We start from the raw sequence: 14,317 nt of genomic DNA, 5'->3' as shown, positions 1-14,317 counted from the left end.
GACATTTTACAGTGTGCATAATAGCAGAGATCAGTATAAAACAGGCTACCATTTCCCCCTAGAATAAGTGTTCTGCTGCATTTATGTAAGGATGAGGTACATACAGATCTTCAGTGCCTCAGGCAAATCCTCCACAAAGGAAGGATTGGAAGAAAAAAAAAAGAAATGATAGGTATGGAAATGGGATAAAATCATGAAATGAGATTAGAAGTGGAAAGCTACGACTCTGTATAATAAATATTTTTGGTCTTATTTTAAAATGGGGCAATGTAAAGTACAATGACCCACAATAATCAGGTTTTACCTTGTCTCTAGATGTATTGAAACCATAGAAGATGATTACTCATAAATAAATGAGTTTGACATTTATTAAACCTATATCACATTTTTCTAAATTGTGCTCACATATTTTTAATTTGTCTATTTTTATGTTGCAGTGTAGGTTACATTTTATATCTTTAGTAAAACATGGAATTCATAAAGTGTGTCTTTTTGTTGTGCCTCCACATGAAAATGTCGGTGCTTTTGACAAATTCATGTATCTGTTCAATCTGTTGCATGTATTCTGGCACTAAGGCCACACTGGACACTCCATTCTCGGGGCAGCACAGTAACGCTGAGCCTGATAAAAGTACAGGCTCAGTGTTACTGAGCTCCCTGTCACTGGACCACACAGGCAGGCTCAGTGGCTGATGAGTTTTGCTGTTGGGGATTTACTGATGAGTATTCTGAGAAACTAGTTCCCTATTAGGTCTGTCTTTCTTGTAATTGACAGTGGTTGCAGTGGGTGGATTTCATAGCCCCTAAACAACATGCTGGTGGCTATGAAATTCAGTGACTGCCATCCGCTGTTGATCACAAGGAAGGTGGATCTAATAGAGAACTAGTCTCTCAGCTTCCCCATCAGGCTCCAACCACTGTCAATCCAGCTCTGTGTCATTGGTTGCTAGCATTCCCTGCACCATTCAACGGCTGGCTGGAAGATTTCTAGGCCAATTTCCAGGACGGGATGCTTTCTTGACATCAATAACCAAATATTGTCATTTCTAAAATAAATGTAGGTAATTATTCTGATTGTTAAACCATGGTAATGAAAATAGTTTTACCATGGTAATGAAAATTTAACAAGGGTTTTGCCTTTCTCTGGACCAGCTAAGGATTAAGGGTACCAATGCTGCAAAATTAGTGTTCAGTGCCCTCAGTGTTTGGAGAAGTGAAAAAAAGAATAGGTCCTCAGAACAGAGAAGCAGGGAAACCCTTGCATTGCAGGTCCTCAGGTACAGCTATCTCTCTAGCAAGGAGAACAGTGAGCAGTACAGTAGTAACACCAGGTCTGATGAGACTATCAGTCAGAGACAGCAGTGCCTTAGATCAGGGGTCTCCAAACTACAGTCCACGGGCCACATTTAGCCCACTTCAAAATTGTATCCAGCTTGCAGCAATCCCCGCCGGTCTGTGTGCCGGTCTGGGTATTGTAATGTGGAGACCAGAGCATACACTGCCAGCCAGCCAGATCTGATCCTCCTCCAGTCCCCAGCATTTGTATTTAATTTCTAGGACCACTGTCGTCCTAGCAACCAATAAAGTGATTGCCCTGCCCCCAGAATTTACAGGAGGACAGGACTTCCTCTGTCCAGACCTGCTCAACCGTTTGGTTTCCTTTCTGCTACTCTGTCACCTGCAAGGTAAGGAGGGAGCTCTGCTGCGTTCTCATGGATGTAAGGGGGGGGGCTCTTTGTATTTGTAAAACATACGATATGGCCATTATACTGAAAGCTTTGGAGACCCCCATCTCACTGTGAGACCCCTGTGCACTGCCTACACTGTAGGTATACAGGCCCAAGGCACAGCAGTGTCTAGGGACAGGAAATACACTGATATATTTCAGGAAGAATTAATGATAAAAAAGGGTACTGCTTAGGCAAAATTAAGCATAACTAAACCTAAAAAAAAAATGCAATATATTGCAGCTTATCAATTCTTAGATGAGGTTGGCTGCATTGATTTTATTTTTTCATGCTTTTTTCCTTTTCTTTTTACTAAAATCCTGTGAATAACACACTTCCTGTCCTAAGATGGCTATGCTCACTTACTCCAATGTATTTTTGGAAGGAGCTATAGTCGTCATCCAGGCTGGGCTTCAAACATGTCTTCCTTTCTTAATTTCCAATACAAGAGGGATGGGTGGCATAAGTAGTTTATAAAAGGTAGATAACATTGTTTTTGCTTTGAGTTCAGCTCACAGAAAGTAGCAAGGATACAACATTTCTGACAAGATCAACAGGTATTTTCTGTACTTGCTTGTACAGGGAAGGCAGAAGGCATGGGAGCCCAGGTGCAGTACAGTGCAGGAGAAGCAGGGGACATGGAAGTCTGGGTGTTGTGCCTGGGAGACAGAGAGCATGGGAGCCCGGGTGCTGTACAGTGCAGGGGAGGCAGCCTGGGTGCTGTATAGAGCAAGGCAGGCAGGAGGCATGGGAGCACAGGTATGTTACAGGTATGTTACCTACCACTAACCTCCGAACTCTGCATTACTTATTCCTGACTTCTGTCTGAACTCTGCTTTACTTACTCCTGACCCCTGCACTCTGCATAGCATATTACTGGTCTCTGAACTCTGCGTTATTTACTCCTGGCCCTTGCACACTGTGTTACTTACTACTGACCTCTGAACTCTGAATTACTTGCTCCTGACCCTTTCACTGTTTATTACTTACTCACGGCCCCTGTATTACCCCTGCACTGTGCTTTATGTACTCCTGACCCCTGCACTTTGTTTTACACATTCCTGACCCCTACACTTTGCTTTATGCACTTCTGACCCCTGAAGTTTGCATTACTTACTCCTGACCTCTAAATTGTGCATTACATACTACTGAACTCGGATCTCTGCATAACTTACTACTGACCCCTGAATTATTTAAACCTACCTTACTTTGTATTGGGGCCTTATAAAAAAAATGTGCTGCCCCCTGGTGATCTTTGATCTCTTCTATGTTTTTCAGGTAGCTCTCCACCACTCCATGGTTTCTTAGCCCTGCTTTAACATATCCAGCTCTACCCAATAAGAAAGCATAATAAGATAGCAAACCTTTACTTTTTAAGTTCAGGTCCACTATAACTTCAATTAACCAATTACGTGTAGGCAAAAATATAGTTTTTTTAAAATTTACCTTGCTCAGGACTAAATATTCAACGTGAATATAGCTTCACCTTAAGTAAGCGCACATCTACTTTGCAAAGTGAAAATTGACTTTATTAAAGAGGAACGTCACCTCCTTTATACACACACAGTGAATCTTGTGTTTGCTGTTCTAATCTGCTGCTGCTGCAATCTTGGTCTCATGCCACCATTTTTCTGCAGTCAAAAAATAGTTTTCTTTACAGGAAAAAGTGATTAGGTGGATTCACATATCAAAAATGCAAGACATTTTAGGACCCGTCATGACTATGGCTTTATAAGATAAGGTACTATAGAGGCGTTGCATTTATTTTCTGCGCTCACCACCAAATCCTTTCTTTTTGAAACACTATTGAAAAAGCACAGCAGGAAAGGTTTCTAAGCCATTTATGTGGGATCACAGGAGATAATTGCCTACATACAGATCACACAGGTACATACAATATCAAATATATGGTATAGTAATGTTTGAAAGCATTGTATGTTTTAGAGGTTATATGATGCTCTATGACCATAGATCACAATTTCTGATAGAACATGTATTTAGTGCTTTCAATATTTCTTGCAGGAATACTCAGCCATATCTAAGAATATATTTCTTAACATTCATGTTTCCTATAGAGAACTGTAATTACATTTTAGGTCCTTGCACTCCCTTTGTTTTCTTTTTCTTTCATATATATTCCCTTTGTCCTCTGATGCATTTTGGGAATCAGGTCGCAGTTTGTTTTCTCAAAGAAGCACTGAATAATAACAGTTTTATTATTTTTCTTCTTCTCTTTCCAAGATAACAGCTTTAATAATGGGAAAAAAGAATATTCAGTAAATCATTGCTTCATTGCTAAGATCATAAAACTTAAGTCTCAGAGAGACTGATTAACGGACAGGCTCTATCCATGTTTTTGTCTCTCTTTCTAATAATTAGAATATATGCTAGCATGGAGCCAGAAATGTGTTGGCCTTGCTGGCATCTCTCAGGGCAGATAGCAATTATTGTAGCCTGCTTTATGCATGTCCTATCTTTAATGCTTCTGGCCACTGAAAACACGTTGGATTAACAGGCTTTTAATTCCAGACAATCTCGTCATTTGTGACAACTCTACATGCAGCATTGCTTACTGTGTAATTGTTATGTCATTGGATAACTCTTCTAGTAGAAACAAATCTGCATTGCTCAAAAAATTTATTCATTTGTTTCCTTATCTTTAAAAGATGAAGTTTTATCTGCTGATTTTTTACAGGGGAAGTTCTTGACTGTATAATCGCTGATACATAATGACAGTTTTATTGCAAAATATTGACGAATAAGCCTGAGTTCTATTCGCGGGCCGTTTGTTGAAGTCATCAGAATTTCCGAAAATTGTAAACTTTATTTATAACTTTATTAAAGTAAATTCTGGCCATTTTCAAAGCTATTAGGCAAGGGGTTGTCAAACAAACTGCATAGAAAAGTGGAGCAGTACCATTGGGAACATGTGCAATATGCAAAACAAAATACAACATAGATAGATTATTATACTTTTACATTATTGTCTGGCTTAAGCACAGCAGCAGCACCCCAATCTCAAGGAACTCCAAAATATTGTAGGGAGTCCAAGCACAGTAATTAGACACACACATTAGGTCACATGTTGAACAGGAGAGGCATCAGCCAACTTTTCACTTTCAGTCGGTTTATATGTTAAATCAATACATTTTTAATGGCAAGTTATAAAACAGGTACAGCAGTAAACTGAGTTATTTAGAATAACATAGAATGAATGCAAAAGGATGCGAAAAAGGCATTACACATTCTGTGTATGAAAGAAGTGCAGTTATCACAGCGAGTAGTTACACTGTTACCAATTTTAGAGCAGAGGGAAGAACCTCTGATCAAATGAAGAATAGAAACAAGAAAAAGGAGAAGAGTGGTATAGAGGAAAAAGGAGATAAGGCGAGGGAGGGAAGAAGAAATAGAAAAGAATAGAAGTAGGAATTGCCAGGGGGTTCACCAATCCTGCCGAATCGGATAAAGGATCCTCAGAGATTATAATTCAATAATGTTCTTTCAAAGTTGGGTGGTAAGAAATAGGAGACACACAGATCCCAGACCTTGCATAATTTAGACATCGTTCCCTGTAGCTTAGCCGTCAGTTTCTCATGTTTGTCAGAGAGCCAAACCCCGGCTATCACCTTCTTTGTGGCCATCAGTACATGTGTCAACAAGAAAAACTGGTATTTAGAAAGATTGCCTGGGCAGACATGCAATAAAGCTTCCACCGTAGTAGTACTTTAGAATTTCACTGCAGCAGTGTTTCGAGAGCAAGACCTTGTTGAGGCCCACATTTGTTTACAGGTCTCCTCATCCAGCGCTGCCCCCGAGGACAAACTCCCAATTGCGCATATAGGTAGTGGATTAGGCAGTGCCCTTTGACAAGGGAGACCAGGCCCGGTGAGTGAGGATCATCCCAGAATTTAGTCTCGAATTGGGTGAGCAAGGGACAATCACCAGAGAAACGGATGGTGGAAGTCATAACATGTGTCAGGGTGCATCAGTCAGCAACCATAGTGCAGCTTCTGCTCGAACCGCTGCATTCTATGCGCTTAATCAGTGTGTTGCCGCTAGTACTGCGCATGCGCGAAAACGTGCATGCGCAAAAAGGTGCACACGCAAATAACGTGCACACGCATTTCCTTGGCGCCAGGCGGGCTATTTAAAGATGGCTCCTGCATCTGCACTTTGCTGAGAGATCTTCAGCTGTAACCTGCATCTTTGTTTCTGCTCCTGATACCTGTTTTACCCAGCTTGATTATTGACTCTGCCTGCTTGCTGCTTGCCTTGTGACCTCGGCTCATCCCTGAACTTTCTCCTGCCTAATGATCCGGTACCATTCTGCTCGCTAGTGTATGACCCGGCCTGTTCCTGACTCTGCTTCTGTCACCTTCTTTTGTAGCATGCTGACCGCACTATACCAATCTGGCTTGTCCCTGACTACGCTTCAGCCTCTCACGCAAGTGTCGTCTGATCTGCCATCTTCCACCAGCTGTCTCTAGCATCCTGTTGTCAGCATCAGCACACCTAGTGTGTCCAGCAGTCATACCAGCCACAGACACTCGTGCTCCTCTCTGTCTGTATAACTAATGTTCCATCTCCAGTGGGGCTCAGACGAGAGCAGCAAAGGAAGGCCTTCCTCGTCACTTCAGGCTCATACTAAGGTACTTGACAACACGTTTCACTTGTAGGTATCGGAAGAGTTCAGAAGCTGATAAGTGAAAAGACAAACATAATGTCGAAAACTATTTCATTCACGAAGGGGAAATAAGCTTATGAACTTGCGTTATACCTGCCTTCGTTCAACAGTGGAATGCATGTGGTGTCAGCCGAAAATCTGGGTTGGAACGTGCGAATTGTGGCCGTCAGCGACTAGTCAATGTTAGGGCAGAACCGAGAGTGGCAAGACTGGTACAAGACAACAGAAGGGCAACAGTGCAGTGTCAGATTCCTCGCATCACCTTTCAACATCTCATGGAGTCACGAGGTGGCTCAACGAAATCATCTCATGGAGTTATCTCGTGGCCCTCAATTTCATAAGGAACTGATAATGGTACCAGACCAGCAGCAATGGCAGGCTAGGAGTGGAAGTAGATGGTAACGGTGACAAGCCAGCAGTGGTAATGATTTAAGGTATAATAATGTTTTTAGCAGGGATGTCCTGATACTGTTACTAGTATCGGTATCGGGGCCAATACAGGGCATTTTCACAAGTACTTGTTCCTGTGAAAACGCCCAGATACTTAATGCCAATACCAGCCCTTTAAATTTTTTAACCGGATCGGCTGCCTGAGGTCCCACGCTTGTGGGGACCTCAGGCAGCCTGCTGGGGCCCTCAGAAAGCTGTCTCTGACAGTGCCTGTCTGGCCCCAATCTCCTCCTCCTCGTTCCCAGCACACTCAAAACTCAGGACAGCCCCAAAGTACAGCCCAGAACAAGCCCAACACTTACCCACTCAGCCCAGCACCCACCCGTTCACGCCGGCAGCCACCCGTTCAGCCCAACACCCACCCATGCAGAGCCCTGGAGAGACCCACATGCAGCCCTGGTGAGATCTGTACGCAGCCCTGCTAAGATCTGTATGGAGCCCTGGTGAGACCCGTACACAGTCCTGGTGAGACCCGTACTCAGCCCTGGTGAGACCCATTCGCAGCCCTGGTGAGACCTGAACGCAGCCCTGGTGAGACCCATGCGCAGGCCTGGTGAGATCCGTGCGCAGCCCTGGTGATATCCGAATGCAGCCCTGGTGAGACCTGTACACAGCCCTGGTGAGATCTGTGTGCAGTCCTAGTGAGATCTGCACACTGCCCTGGTGAGACTCAATTGCATCTCTGGTAAAACTGTACACAGCCCTGTATAACTGCTGTATAACCATGGATTGATGGGACCAGCAGTCCTCTATTGCTAGTTGACATTCTCCATTGCTGAATAATTACAGTTCTTCATAATTATAAAGAAATTGCCCTAAAATCATTAGTTTTCTATTGTTTTAGAAAAACATATCACATTTCCCTTTAAGAAAAAGTATTGGTAATTAGTATTGACAAGTACCTGAGGGAAAGTACTTGTACTTAGTCTTGAAAAAAATGGTATTGGGACATGCCTAGTTTTTAGGATAGATTACATAAAAAAATGTATTCATTAGCATCAGCTGCAGGGGTCAGTTGTGCACTGACAGCACACTGGACTCAGGGCAAGCCAATGACTCAATTGTGTACTTGGCAAACTCTAGTCAGTGGTCCAGCCTGAACACTCAAAAGTCCATGGGGTCCTCAGATTGAAGGTTGTCCGCATCTGTCCTGGACCCAATGTAATATGTGATCATATAGTTTAACTTCTGCCACCAGCCAGGCCAGGCCGATGCATTCTAAAGAACAACTTTAAAGTATTGCTGAAGCAGCCACCACTACTGTTGCTCCTCTCATCATTGGCCAGAGGATTTAAGGCACATTTTTTGCACCCCTAAAACAAAAATAAAAGTCACTATAGATTGCCATCATTGATAACAGTTGCACTAGGCATATACCTACCTTGATCATTCATAAATGTTTACTTTAAAGTTTAAGTTTACCATGAAAATTATCAATGAACTTTAAACAGTCATATAACACATGTACCTTGATAAATGTATAGCACATTTGACTTTTGTACATTCTCCAGTTGCCCAGCAATCAGCATTGGAAACTGGCAGCCGTTAACCAGCATTACCATGCAAGACATGTTGTCACTCAGCCCCCCATTCTATATTCATCTTGTGATTGCAAAGTCTGAATGGGAGTTGCTCACAATGTGCCTTGATTCTGTCAGATAAATAGATAGCACAAGGAGGGCTAAGCGGCAACATGAGTTGCCTGGTGTCGCTGGTAAAAGGCTTGCAGGATCCAGTGCTGATTACTGAACAAGGGCAAACACAAGTCAAACGTGGTGCTTATGTGTTGCTCGTGGATGGGCTCGCTGATTGTCAGATTTTTTCTTGGATTACATTCCTCCACCAATGTGCCTTGTTAACCTCTCTGTCAATGAATGCTAAAACTATGGGCTTCTTCCTCGTGATTGAGAACCTTTAGATGTTACTCTTAGAGTCAGTCCTCCAGGATATTTATACAGTCCCCAATCCATTGAGGCAGCTTTTTTAGTCCTTCACAGCCCTTTGTGGTTGAGTGGGGGTCTGGGTTTGGGTCTCGGATTTCTTGGGATTCGGGGGTCCACTTGAGAGCATATTTGCTATTGACCTTTTTTCCTGTATATTCCTTTTTATCTTCTGTATTTGTGTACTTCGCTGTTATGACTTCTTACCTATTAAAATAAAGAATTAACAAAGAAATGGTGCTTTGCCTTTATCAAGGTGCACATGTTTTATAGCTGCTTAATGTTCATTGATGATTTCTAGGGTGAACTTAAAGAATGACTATACAATGCTGTGACAATACGAAATTCTCCTTCTGTTTTTCCCATTTTACAACTTGGACAGTGTGCACATTTTAAAGTCATCCAGGTCTAGGTATGCAGCTGTAGGTGCTTCTCCAAGTTAGGTTATCCTTCCTGCTTATATTAGCCCATTTCTCACTGCAATAGGTGAGTTGGTCTCTTTCATAGTACTGTGTCTTGAGTCTTTGATATTGTAAGCATCTTCCTAAGGTGAACTAGGATAGACTTGGGTTTCATTTCAGGTAAATTTCTCTTTTGAGAAAGTTGCACCAGGACAACCTTTTAGGTCAGCAGACCTAAGCATAGTTCCTGTGTGTGACCTGGTCACACTTAGTAGTGCTATGACCGTTGGTCATAAAAAGAGTATAGCTGGTACAATGGCATCACAGCAATGGATTATATACTATATGCATCTGCAAATTGAAAGTGACTTGCTTTGCTTTCCACAGGAGCCTTTTCATCTGTCATAATAAAACTGGGCATTTTTCCAACAAGGTGTAAGAGAAAAGTCCTCTTAGACATGGGATTTGTGATGTCACCCGGTGAGCAAGAAACAATAACTATAACTGACAGACAAGCTTTGGCTTCATCACTAACAAGATGCACAGGGAGATCCAAATAAACTGGAGCAGAGATCAGAGTGTGTCCACTAGGTCATTGGATGCACTGCACGCTCAGATTATCTCAAAATGTGTACAGAAGAACAGTTTACTGTCATTATAACAGGGTATACTCTTCTCTATAATACCATTTCAAACACGATAGTTAGAAAAGAAACACATCATATCATTGCCTGTGAGTCCTAATTAATTTTTCATTAGAAAACTATAGGGACCTAACCAGCCGCCTTCATCAGGTCAACAAGAATGAGTATGTACATATGTAATGAGAATATAGACGTGTATGTACTCGTTATCCTCACCTTATGAAGGAAGAAGACCAGCTCTCAGGAGACCAGCAATGTACAAATATATTTGTGTATTAAAAACAAATGTATTCACAAACAAAAAGATGTGTTGACATATTTCCTTCCAAATAATTGATTGCAGTAATATTTCTGACACATTGTTTTTGTTCAAGTACAATCATGTAAATGCAGTGGGATTATAATATGAGGGTTTTTCCCTACGCAATAAAAACTGATCTGATTATAATGCAGCATATGGCTTATTTTGCTGTTTTAGAAGTGTGGGCAAGGACTTTTTTCTTAATAGTTAGTCAGGTTGAAAAAGACACATGTGCATTGAGTTCACCCAAGGAAAAAAAAATAATCCTTGTATCCTCAGAACACTAAATGCGCATGTGATCCAGAGGAACGCAAAAAAAACCCCACCCCTTATTAACCATGGTTGAATTTGCTCCAACAAAAAGTCATACCTGATCCCCAAAGGCAATTAAATATATCCCTGGATCAACATTCTACAATGTTATTTAGTATAAATTGTAGCTGTTTATTTTTTTGCAAGACACATCCAATACAGGCAATAACACTTTCTATGTGTGAAGCAAAAATGTATTTTCCTCTTTTTTCCTTTCTATTCAATAATGGATAAGAGACTGAAAAATGTAGTAATATTACAGTCAACTCCATTTTGATGACACAATCACTATTTTTAAGGGTACAAACCATATATTTATAAAGAACCAATGGTTTAATTGAGAACCAGTGACTCAAAGCATAAAGACCCAGATCATACAGTTTAAATAGGTTTAAGAAGAGGCATATTAATAGGTACAAGAAGATTGGGCGATAAGAAAATACCTGTACACCTGGTATTATTGCCAACACTTGCAATTATGCTTTGACTCCATGGGTTTTTAAGAAAAATCTGCCCCCTTAATGAAAAAAACAGCGCTGTTGATCTCAGTGATATGATGATATGAGTCTGCGGGCACTATACCCAAAAGAAACATGCAGTTCAGATTTGACTTTACTTGCTACATACTAATTCTGTGACCCAGAAAGTTATGATTACCCAATATCAGCATTACAGACTTACAAGTAATATTTTCAGAATGGCAGCTTCCATATTCTTCTGTCCTTTCATCTTTTAATATGTTGGGCAAACGTTCTTCTGAAGCTACTCTTATTTTATAGAATCAAGGCATTCCTCAAAACTATCATCTTGAATATTGCATTAAGCCTATACCAATGTATTTTGGTATCTACCATATTCACTATTAAACTGGATAGTACAACAAAAAATTAGGCTTAATTCTAGAGGTGCACCAAAATGAAAATTTCAAAACCGAAACGAAACTGAAATTACAAAAAATATCAGGCCGAAACCGAAAATGTTTTTTATTTTTACTTTTTCAAATATTTGTAAATATTTTATTTTTAGATAGTGTCTTTACTATAACCACAATCATGAATGAACAGGAGGTGATGTAGATCACTTCCCATTCATTCATAATTGAGGATATAGTAACCATACTATGTCCTCAATTATTTACAAACACTCAGTGATCACTGATCGCTGAGTTTGTGTACTCCCTCTCCTTCCTGACACGCTGTCACAGGAGGCTGAGCGAGCAGAGCTCAGCCTCCTGTGACAGCACTGCAAGCTGTCTTTGACCACAATTCTCTTCTCTGATATGTGACAGGAGGCTGAGTGGTGCGGGGAGGAGAGATGCCAGCCGCTCACAGCGCTCTCCTCCTGCAGCGCTCTCCTCCCGCAGTGCTTAGCCTTCTGTGACAGTTTCTCTCCTCTCCGATGGGACACAGAGCAGCGCCCAGCAGGGAGGAGAGAAAGAATGGATGCACCGCTGTATCGGCCACAAAATGGCACTTTCGGCATTATGCCAAAAGTGCCATTTTCGGCCGATTTATCAGTGCATCCCTACTTAATTCCATATAATGTGTTTGCAATTAGTTTTAATGTCCAGTTTTTTTAGGACAGTGTTTCACCAAAGAATATACAATAGTGGTTTAATAACTAAATTGCATAGGCAGCTTTAATCCCGAATAATTGGGTGATTTAATTAGTTGCCATATTTGCAGGACATCCAGGTTAACTGACGATAAGAGGATACATTGCTCAATGGTTAAAGATTACAATCCTAAATGTAGCTTAGCCCACACAAAGACTAAAGCAGCCCAGAACATTATTGATTGAACACAAGTTCTTGTATGTGCTCCAATAAATTGCAACCTTAGCTTGGTTGAGTTTAAAAATTATTTCGATAGGGACAGAAGGGAAGATAGACACCTGTGCTGGCTTTTTAGTGGGTAAACATTGGCAGTAGGAATACATTTTCTAACATTCTTGATCACTACCTACCTTAACAATGGCGATCTAGCAGACTTAGAGGGGAGGAGCACTTACAGAAATGAAATTACAGCCCAATCTGGCTGAAAATAGTGTATGCAGCTGGTTAAGAACATTTCGGCATTTCCAAAGTTAAGTCAATCTAGCCATAAATGTCAGATGTTTTACCAAGAACAACATGAGGTGACAAATCTTACCATAGCTGGTATCCTCCAGGATCTTCTTTCAAATTGAAGTGACTGCAATGTACATACATGAAAAGGTCACAGTCATTGCTTGCTGACTCAGATGTTGCCCAACAAGTTGAAAATCTTTGTGCAGATTGATTCTAATAGACAAAAAAAGCTTATTATTGCTAAATGCTTATCCCCGTGCAACCTTATTTTCACCTGACAATTGAACTGAATTGATTGATTGAATTGGCCGTATTGCTTGTCAAGATCAAATTGTGTTTGAACACACAAAGTCGTTAGCTGGTATAAATAGCAATATGTAGTGCTCCTAGAATACAATATGCTTCATGTGTTTTTTGTTTAACAGACCCTGAATATGCATCTAGATATGTGGTAAAATATTCCACCATGGACACCAGTGGCATAATTAATGGCTGTCTGGAAAGTGTCACATTAAAGAATAAGTTATTGATGTTTATGCAAGTCTGATGATTTAATAGTGTCATATTCATGAATGCATTACATGTTTTTGCTTTACATAGACTGTTCATTAATAAACTATTTTAGTGACCAATAATAATCTGAATAGCATGCTTCATGGAAAGGTCACAATCAAGTCTGAATTTGCTTGCGTTAATAAACATAATAAGGCATAATCAGTTTAATCTGTGAATGGCTGTTATGTGTTACATTATGAGCTAAACAAGAAAGAAAAAAAATTCAACTTCTCCACAAACTTAGTTAAATGTCAAGGAATTTAAAGGCCTAGTTAGCAAGTATATTAGATGAGATATGTCAGTTTTCCAATTTACAACTCTGACTTGTCTCTTGTGATTCCTTATAGCCTCTAGCCATTCTCCTCTTACCTGAGGCATTCTCTGGCAAAAACCTGATGCTTCCAGTCATCCTGTATTCTTGTGTTGCTTCAAAAATAATTGGACAGGCATCTTTCCATAAACAATCATCATTAGCTATCTAGCGTGTACAAAAAAAGAATGGCACACAAATAAGTTCCAATTGTTTTCCAAGTCTAACGCCACAACAGCGCTAGTTTGGTCTGCTTATTTAAATGTGATTGACAGGACATTAATGTAATTAGCTCTTACCCAGAATGCACTGCAAACCAGTTCCTCACTCTCTCAAAGTTTCAATTCACAAGTAGTGACACAGACATTGACCATTGCGTACATTGCAGTTCCCTTACCCTTTGTGTTTCCTAGCTGCATGATTAAAGTTGTGATGTGAACTGTCACAAGAAGAATACGAACGCTGTCAGGAGATGCAGGAATATATTGGTGTTTTTTTAAGAAGCTTAAATACTGGAGCATTTTGATATAGGTTAGATAATTATGTCAGTAAGGTAGCATGACTACCCCAGAGGTCGAACATGAGATGCTTTTCCAGAATATAAATACTCAAATGTGTCTTATAAACATTCCACTCCAGAGGGTATTCAGTATTCTCCTTGTTAAGCAAATGTTCATCGTAGATTCAGTTAATTGTGTGCTTTTATATTGCTGCTGCTACAGAGCTCTTCATGCAAACACAACTGTTTATTTTCATTATTTAAATTTTAATGAATCCATTTATAAAATAAAAGGTTAGCTAGTGAAGGAACCACTTTACATGATTACGTTTTTTGGCAAATCATTAATTTTTATTTGTAATAATAATAATAATAATTATTATGATTACTATTATTAGTGGTATTATAAGTAATAATAATTTACAG

The sequence above is a fragment of the Nanorana parkeri genome, unplaced genomic scaffold, assembly GCF_000935625.1.
Source record: "Nanorana parkeri isolate BGI_ZX_2015 unplaced genomic scaffold, ASM93562v1 scaffold104, whole genome shotgun sequence".
NCBI lineage: Eukaryota > Metazoa > Chordata > Amphibia > Anura > Dicroglossidae > Nanorana > Nanorana parkeri.
Note: the sequence above shows the minus strand (reverse complement) of the source record.